Genomic DNA, 8723 nt, shown 5'->3' with positions numbered 1-8723 from the left:
TGTCTTCTCAGTGTCTTCCTCAGTTGCAGCAACGGCCTGGGCAAGGTCCTCCTTAGGTAGTAGGCCTTAAAAGCTGCTATAACTCCTTGATCCATTGGTTGGATCAAAGAGGTGGTGTTTGGAGGGAGAAACACCCCTTGATATTGGGATGAAGATCACCAATAAAAGGAGGATGTACAGAAGCATTATCAACAATAAGCAAAATCTTGAAAAGTATGTTATTCTCCAATAGTATGTTTTTCTCCATTTCACTGGCATAGCAATTCAGGAGGGCATCTTGGAAGAGGAGCTGGGTCATCCACGACTTCTTATTGCTCCTGTGGTACACTGGCAGCGTGTGCCTACTGATATGCTTGTAGGCCCTGGGGTTTTCACTGTGCTGGATCACGAAGGGTTTCATTGCCCCCAAGCAAGACTGTTATCCTGTCCTTAGGAACCTTGAAACCTGGCATTGACTTGGCCTCCTTATGGATGAAAGTCCTTTCAGGCATCCGTTTTCAGAATACAAAAGTCTTATCCATATTGAATATTTGATCTGGCAAGTAATTTTCCTTCACAATCAGCTTATCAAGAGTTTCTAAAAATTCTTCAGCTGCCTTCACATCAGCACTCGCAGACTCACCACTCACTTTCACATTGTGTAATGAATAATGATTCTTGAATCGTTTAAACCAACCACAGCCAACAGTAAATTCAACATCATAGTCAGGTCCCACCTTTTCTTTCAACATCACAAGCAAACTTTTTGCTTTGGCTGTGATTGTCATAGCGCTGAGAAGGATACACTTCTGTGTCTGGTCTTCAATCCGGGTCATTAGAAATTTCTCCATCTCTGATGTAGGCCCTTCTCGAATTTTTGTTAGTCTCGTTGCCTTCAATGAAGCAGATCATTTAACAGCTTCTATCACTTTGTTCTTGTTCTTCAAAATCGTAGCTATGGTGGAAGGGGACATGCCTGACTGGCGACCAATAACCATCACTGATTTTCCACCTTCATAGCCCTTAATCACTTTTAATTTCGTTTCCAGGTCAATCAGTCAACGTGGCCTCTTACTGGCAATGTTAGCAGTGGGTTTTTTACACCTAGGGGCCACGATGAACAAAACAACATTAGATTTAATCAAGCACTAGAGAAAATGATACAATCAAGAGACACAGTAAACAGGAGATGTAGGAGTCTGCTGCCAGCGTAACACAGCATATGCTGGAGTCTGCTGCCAGCATAACACAGCATACAGTAAACTTTTTTTTGTAAGTAGAAAAAGTACACTCTAAAATAACAATAAAAGGTACAGCATAGTAAATACATAAACCAGTAATAAAGTCGTTTAGTATCGTTATCAACTATGAGGTACTGTACATAATTGTACGTGCTATACTGTTATATGACTGGCAGCACAGTCGGCTTACTTACACCAGCATCACCACAAACACATGAGTAATGCGTTATGCTATGACATTCCCACAGCTACGGTGTCACTAGGCAATAGGAATTTATCGGCTCCATTATAATCTTATGGGACCACCGCTGTCGTTGACCAAAACGTCATTATGTGGCACATGTACTCTAAATACGTGGACATGGTTTATTTAAAACACAGAACACTGCACAGTATGATACTTTACCAGATGTGGAGGGCATGATGCTAATTAAAACAATCAGAACCCACCCTCGCTAACTTGCAGCAAGAGGTCTTCAATTTTTTTTTTTTTGGACATATTCTGCCTCAGGTTTATTTGTACAAATAGCACAGGAGGATACCAGCCCCATGCAGCAGCCCAGGGGTCACACCAGTCCTTCCATCCTCACGTTGGCAGAAGGAGGCCTCTGTTCTGGAGGCTTCCTGGGGGCCTGGGCACCTCTGGGAGCCTGAGCAGGAGCTGGAGCTGCACCCGGGCCTTGGTTTGAGCCTGGTCTTGGACCTTGCCAGCGCAGTGATGGAGGCGCGAGCACACTTCCTGAGCCGGGGTCGGGGTGCGATGCAGGCAAGTTAACTGAGCTTGTGTTTGATGCCCTTTGGGATCTGGGGCTTAACCTCCATGGGCTTCACGAGGGCCTTGAGCCTCGGCATGCGCCCTCACAGCCTTGGTATTGTTGGCCTGCATCTTCTTCAGCCGCTTCTGGGCAAAGCACAGGTTCCTCAGGAACTTGGGATCCACCCAAGTTGGCCACGTGTGCATCAAAGTCCAAGGCTCCCATAGTGCCTGGGACCAGAAGAGAACGAGGGAGGCCACTAGGTCTTCAATCTTAAAGCAAATTTTTTCCTACGAACTTGCGAGTTAGTGTAAAAGCTGCATTTGGTGGACTTTAGATATGCCTCCATTATCAATCACTTACAACTTTCTAAAGATGCTAACTTAAGAATACGAGAGATTGTGCCAGAATGTTTTCCCTTATATAAAGTCCTCATATAAGGACCTTACCAAACTATCTCTGACCCAAACAGACTTGTTTCCTTGGACTCAGTTTCCTTGTCTTCGTTCGTCCTTCCACTCTTTCTTTCATTCCACCAATGTTTACTGAACGCCTGATATACACCTGGGTTGGCCCTGCGTATGCAGGTTCCTGAACTCACAGAGCTCACAGCCTGGGGGGAGACAGACCTTAAATCAGTGATTATAATGAAAAATGCTGAGGATGCTGTTAGGAAGACAGGATGTTCTACAAGGATCAGACGGAGCCCATCTTCTCTCACTGAGCCTCAGTTTCTTTTATACTGTGGGCATAATAACATTTACCTTGCAAGGGTTTTTTTGGTAAAGCTTAGTAAATGTAAAATATCTAACAAGTGCCAATCAATTGTACTATTTAAGAGCCAGAGTGTTGTTTTTTACATCCTTTTATCTATTCACAAATTGGAAAGGCTAAATTAATCATATAAATATTTATAATATGTAGTTCTGTTGGCCGCCAATAAGTTAACGCACTAAAAGCTCCTCAGAGAATAGGCCTACAAACTTTCTTTTCTCCTCTGCTTTATTAAGTAATTAACAGCCAGCTGGTGAGAAAATTTCTGACAGGACCCTTGATTCTCTATGCCTCTGCTGAAGGGGTAATAACACGAATGAATGTGTGAGGCATTCGTCCTAAATGGACGTGCAGTCTGGCCATGTCTCATGATGCTGTGCTGGCTGACCACCTCGTGGGAAATCATGCTGAGAAGGAAGGAGCTATGCCAGGTCAGAATGGGCGCTGTATTATTTAACACCAAATATGTCCATTCAGTACAGCCGGTGTGGCTGCAGGTTTCACTGTCTGCTTTGGCTACCATATCATGTAAATATCAAGTGCTCCTCTCCCAAGTGCTGAATTCCATGGTGGCTGCAAACTTTAATGGGGGATGGAGGGCGTGTAATGTCCTTTGTTCTCTTCATGCCAGGAAGATGGATTTTCCAATGGGCTCTTAATGAGCCTGTGCCTCTGAACTGTGAACTTCACATGTGCGTCTCAGTTTTTCCTCCTCCTTTAGGTGGGAGAGGATGGCGGAGGAGGCTGGAGTTGGGTATTGGTCTTCTCCTGGGTCAGAAGTTAGTCTTTAATGACACCCCAGCAGGTTTGGCTCTGGTTAACTAGTTTCCCCTGAGAGCAGGCCTTGTTAAGAAGAACAGAGTGCTCTGGTGTATTTCAAAATGGTTCCTTTGCCCCCTCCCCCTGCCTGAAGCACGAAGGGATTTTTCGCTGTTACTCACTAAGAGAACCTGGGAGAGCTTCAGGAGCTAAAACTCCAAAAGCGTGGAGGCCCCCCAATGACTGAGTGTCCTGGTGTTTTTATCTCTTAGACGTGTCCACACAGAGCCTGCAGCAACTTGTCAATTATAGCTCAGGTTTTCCTACCTGGGCTCTGGTTCCAGGGCAGGTGCCTGCTGGGGGCTTTCTGCCCTGATGAGTTGTGATCCTCTGTTCTGCCTGTGTCTCTCTCCGATTTTGGGGGGCAGCGGTTTGCTCTGTGTCCTCACTTCTCTTACAGATTTAAGAAGAGTTGTTGATTTTTCAGGTTGTTTTTTACTTCTTAGGATGGAGTATCGATTTCTAAGCTCTTTCCATGGTGGACAAGAAACCAAAAGTCCCCGAATGGATTTTTTTTCTGTGTCTCCACAAAGCACTCTGTATAGATAAGAGAATTTGAAAAACTGAAACTTTGGTAGTTCATTTCAGATAGTCTTAGTGATCTTCATGGTTCCAAGAACTTTCTAGAAAAAAGTTAATTGTGTATCTGAAAAGGGACTAAGTCTTCCAGAGTTTTGGTAAAGATCTCAAATGGTGGAGGCGGGAAGGCTTACTTCTGTTGAGCCTTACACTTACACTGACTCATATTTTAATTCCAACTTGGTGTGGTGACAATGCCATATTACCACTCCCCCAATTTGAGGAGGGGGAGCTAGGATTTTCCCTCCTACCCCTCTAGGTCACCAAATCCCAAATTCAAATTCTCCTGGATTGAGTTTGTCCTCAGGGCAAAAGCAGCTTCAGGACTCACTTAACTCTTCAGGGCTCCTCTTTCCTACAGACTTGAACTTTGTAAATGCCTTATTGTCGTATCTGAGCTTTTAAGAAGATTTTGTGTGTGTGCGTGTGTGTGTGAGGAAGATCAGCCCTGAGCTAACATCCATGCCAATCCTCCTCCTTTTTTTCCCTTTTTCTCCCCAAAGCCCCAGTAGATAGTTGTATGTCATAGTTGCACATCCTTCTAGTTGCTGCATGTGGGACGCTGCCTCAGCATGGCCAGACAAGCGGTGCATCGGTGCGTGCCCAGGATCCAAACCCAGGCCACCAGTATCGGAGGGTATGCACTTAACCACTAAGCCACGGGGCCGGCCCCTAAGAAGATTTTTTAAAATGTATTTTACCCAGCATTTTTAGTTGTTTTCAGTTAAAGTGCTGTTCCAAATAACCTACCCAACCCTGTTACTGGAAAGAGAAGGATACTCTGTTTTATTTTCTTAACAGAATTTATTAAGCTGCAATTTTCCTTCTTGCTCTTGCTTATTACCTGATGACTCCAATCAGATTATACACTCCGTTTCATTCTGTCTTGATCACTTACTTGTGTATCCTTGAAGCTCGACTAGTGCTTGGCACATGGTGGGCATCTAATAAATGGTTGTGAAAGATAATAATAGTGAAATAATAACAGTAAAAGATCTTAAACATGGGATGCATGCAGTGTCTTAGCTGACAGCTCGGGACCGGGCTCCCCCTTCTCCAAAGCATCCTACATGTGCTTGGAGATTTAACTTCTGAGAGCACATGCTCTCAACTTTTAATAGCTCCCTATTGCCTTTCCCATAGAGACCATATTTCTTAGCCTGGTATCCATACAAGTCTGGCCATAAACTAGTTTTCTATTGTTTTTGTATCCTATGTTCTCCCCAGTCTACTTGGCATTTCCCAAACGTGCACACAACTCTGCTCTCACTAATTCCCTGCCTTGGCTGCTCCTCCCATCACCTCTTCCTTCTGCTCCAAACTTACCTCATTTCTTTGACACACCACTCAAATTCCATTTCCTTTAAGATTCCTTCTCTCATTCCCTGGCAAGAAATAATGCTCCTTTCTTTAAACTCCCAGAGTGTTTTGTGCTTCCCCATATCTCTTATCACATGTGCTTTGCATTCTAACTATTTATTTATTACATGGATTAATGCTTCTCCCCAAAAACTTGATGGTGCCTTGCACGTAGCAGACATTCAATAAATATGAATAGAAAAATGGATGGTCAAAACAGGCTTAGACTGTGGACCTCAAACAATATCAAACCAAGGGAATCTTTGTCCACTACAGCCAGAAATATACCTTATCTTTTAGGATCTTAGAGATTTCTGAATATAGTAAGTGGGGTCAGGCAGTAGCCATGCCAATGGACAGGTTATTTAAAATAATTATTCTCCAATTGTTTGACACATTTTACAGAATGGTTGAGGGCCTGCTGTTCTTTTTTTTTAATTCTAAAGCACATGGCGAATTTTGTCAGGGGACTCACTTTGCTTAGGGAATATAGAACGAAAAGCTAATGCTCATGACACCCACACCAAATTGCCTCTGACTCATATTTTCTATCAGCAGTTCCTGTAACCCTGTTGAATTTCTCATTTGTGCTATTACTACACTGAAGGCCACCACCCTGAAAAACAGAAACCCAAGGCAGCATTTTTCTTGTTTCCAGAGACTAGGTTCTAAAGATGGAAAATTCCAAGTTATAAAATTGAGCATTTGAAATCCTGTGTCTTCAGCAAAATGTGGTATTTTTTCTCTGAAATAGGAGTTGGCAGCTGTTATATTACCAATTATTATTAATGCAACAAACAGGCTGCATTATCATATTTGGTTGACTACTGAGAATCTTGTAAGTTCTGCAGAAAAATACTTGTGGTCAATGTATTCCTTCCGGTACTCTTTCCAAAGACTTATAGAAGGAAGCAGGACTACAACTAGATGTATATTGCCATAGGAATCAGGGAGATTAGATTGGTCAATGATTCATGTTTTGGAACCTCCCTTTTGTTTAGGAGAGAAGTTTGAGTAATCAAAGAAAATGCCCTTGGAAGTAGTATGTTTTGAGTTAACCTAACAACAAAGGGAAAAACGCATCCTATAAAAGAAACAGTTTTACTGATCACAAATGGACAGCTTTAGGAGAAGACAAAAGAGGACATACAAAAGATACTTGAAATTAAATATCAGAGAGAGAAACTCCCTAAGGCAGGAATGTCATGGGCCAAGAAATTTAAATTGAATGCCAGAAAACTGAATAGAACCCAGAAGGTCCTATTGAAGGAATTAAGGGCTCAGTGATTGGGGGATACCAAAGGATGCTTGATAGAATTTCAGTCTGCTTAGAGGTTAAATCAGGTAACGTCTCATAGGATCTCAAGTCTGACATCTTGTTGATGATGTTGGAGACATATTGGTGTGGAATGTGTTGTGTCCAAACAAGGTGACATGCTTCAGACTCATTCTTAGCACAATCACTGCCAGAAATCCAAGCCTCTCTGCTCACCTAGAATCACACCCCGACACCGCTCTGTTCATCCCCAATGGGACCCAATCCCCAGACCGACCTCCCCTCCAACCCTCTACTGCCCCCTGAGGAACCTCCACTTTGCAATCAGCAAACCCCTCCAGCTCCACCCCCATTCCTTCCCAAGCACCTGAGTTGTCCTGAGAATGTTCCCCTGCAGCCCGAGCAGTTGGGGCTGTTTCTTTCTCACATACCCCTTGGACCTCAAGACCAGAAGCAAAAGTAGTGTTTTCCTGGGTCGCTGTTGCCACTTGCAGACCACGTCTCTCCCTCCCTGTTGCAAAACCCCTGCTTTTTAGCACTCATACCACTCACGTGCCACCTACTCTTCCTCCTGATAGCTGCCATACACAGACTTCCAGAAACCAATCCCCCACTCCAGACACACACACAGACACCCCTCATATACTGGAGGCTTTAGCTCCTGGCTGCCTGTCTTCCTTTTTTTTTAATTTTTTTGAGGAAGTTTGACCCTGAACTAACATCTGTTGCCAATCTTCCTCCTTCTTTTTGTTTTTCCTCCCCAAAGCCCCAGTAGACAGTGGTATGTCATAGTTGTACATCCTTCTAGTTGCTCTATGTGTGAACGCCACCTCAGAATGACTTGATGAGGGGTGAGTAGGTCCGCACCCAGGATCCGAACCAGCGAACCCCAGGCCGCCGAATTGGAACATGCGAACTTAACCACTATGCCACTGGGCCCACCCCTGCCTGTCATCTTCTCCACCCCAACTCCTGAAGCATTTTTGGCTACTTCAACGTACATGGAGAGGACACATCCAGCATATTGGCCTCTCAGGCCCTTGACTACTCGACGGTGTTAAGAGCAGCCACACACAGACAAGTCACACCCTGGATTAGGTCATCATACTCCCCCCGGTCTCTAATCTCAACATCCCTCTCACCCACTACACCTTCCTTTCCTTCTACTGCTCCTGTTCAAGCACCTCCACCACACAAGCCTTCAACTCCATCAACACCATAATCCACTGACCCTCATTCTCTGCTGACTGCCTTGTCTCCTATTTCACTGAGAGAAGAGGAGCCTTGCAAGGGGCTTCCCTCCTCTTCCTGTCCCCTAATCAGCAAACCTATTGGCATCTCGCACCTTGTTCCCTCCTGTCTCATCTTCCTTGTTTATGCTTTTGCTGTCCTGAAACAATGCTCTCTCTTTCGCCTCAGGACCATTTCCAACAGCTTACCAATGTATTTTAGTATCTACCATTCTGAGAAAGAACTTTCCTCTGATGCAGTGGCATGCAGGAGCTGGGTCACATGGGCTCTTAAGAGCCAACTAGTAACTTTTCAGGAAATCTGCAAGCTGTTTGATCTTGTGTTGGTAATGTGAAGTTGGCCATACTTCTACAAATGAAGGCTTTAGTTTTCCAAAGGGGGTTTGTGAAACATTTACCAGCACACTACTGTCTTATCCTTTATCTTCCTGCTGCGACCAACGCATCTCTCTGCTACTCCTCCCACCTGTGCTCGTGTTAAAGCAGAACTTCTCAAGACCTGTCCAGTGTTGACTTCCTCTCACTCATTCTCCTCAAACCCACTCCAGTCTAGCTTCTGTCCTCACAATTTCCCCAAACTACTCTTCTCAAAGCCACTTAACACATCCATATTGCAAATCCAAATAACACTTTTTCTGTTTTTATCTGACTTGACCTTTGCATTCAATTCACCTACTCACTTCCTCATTCT

Source organism: Diceros bicornis, chromosome 9, assembly GCF_020826845.1.
Source record: "Diceros bicornis minor isolate mBicDic1 chromosome 9, mDicBic1.mat.cur, whole genome shotgun sequence".
Lineage (NCBI taxonomy): Eukaryota > Metazoa > Chordata > Mammalia > Perissodactyla > Rhinocerotidae > Diceros > Diceros bicornis.
Note: the sequence above shows the minus strand (reverse complement) of the source record.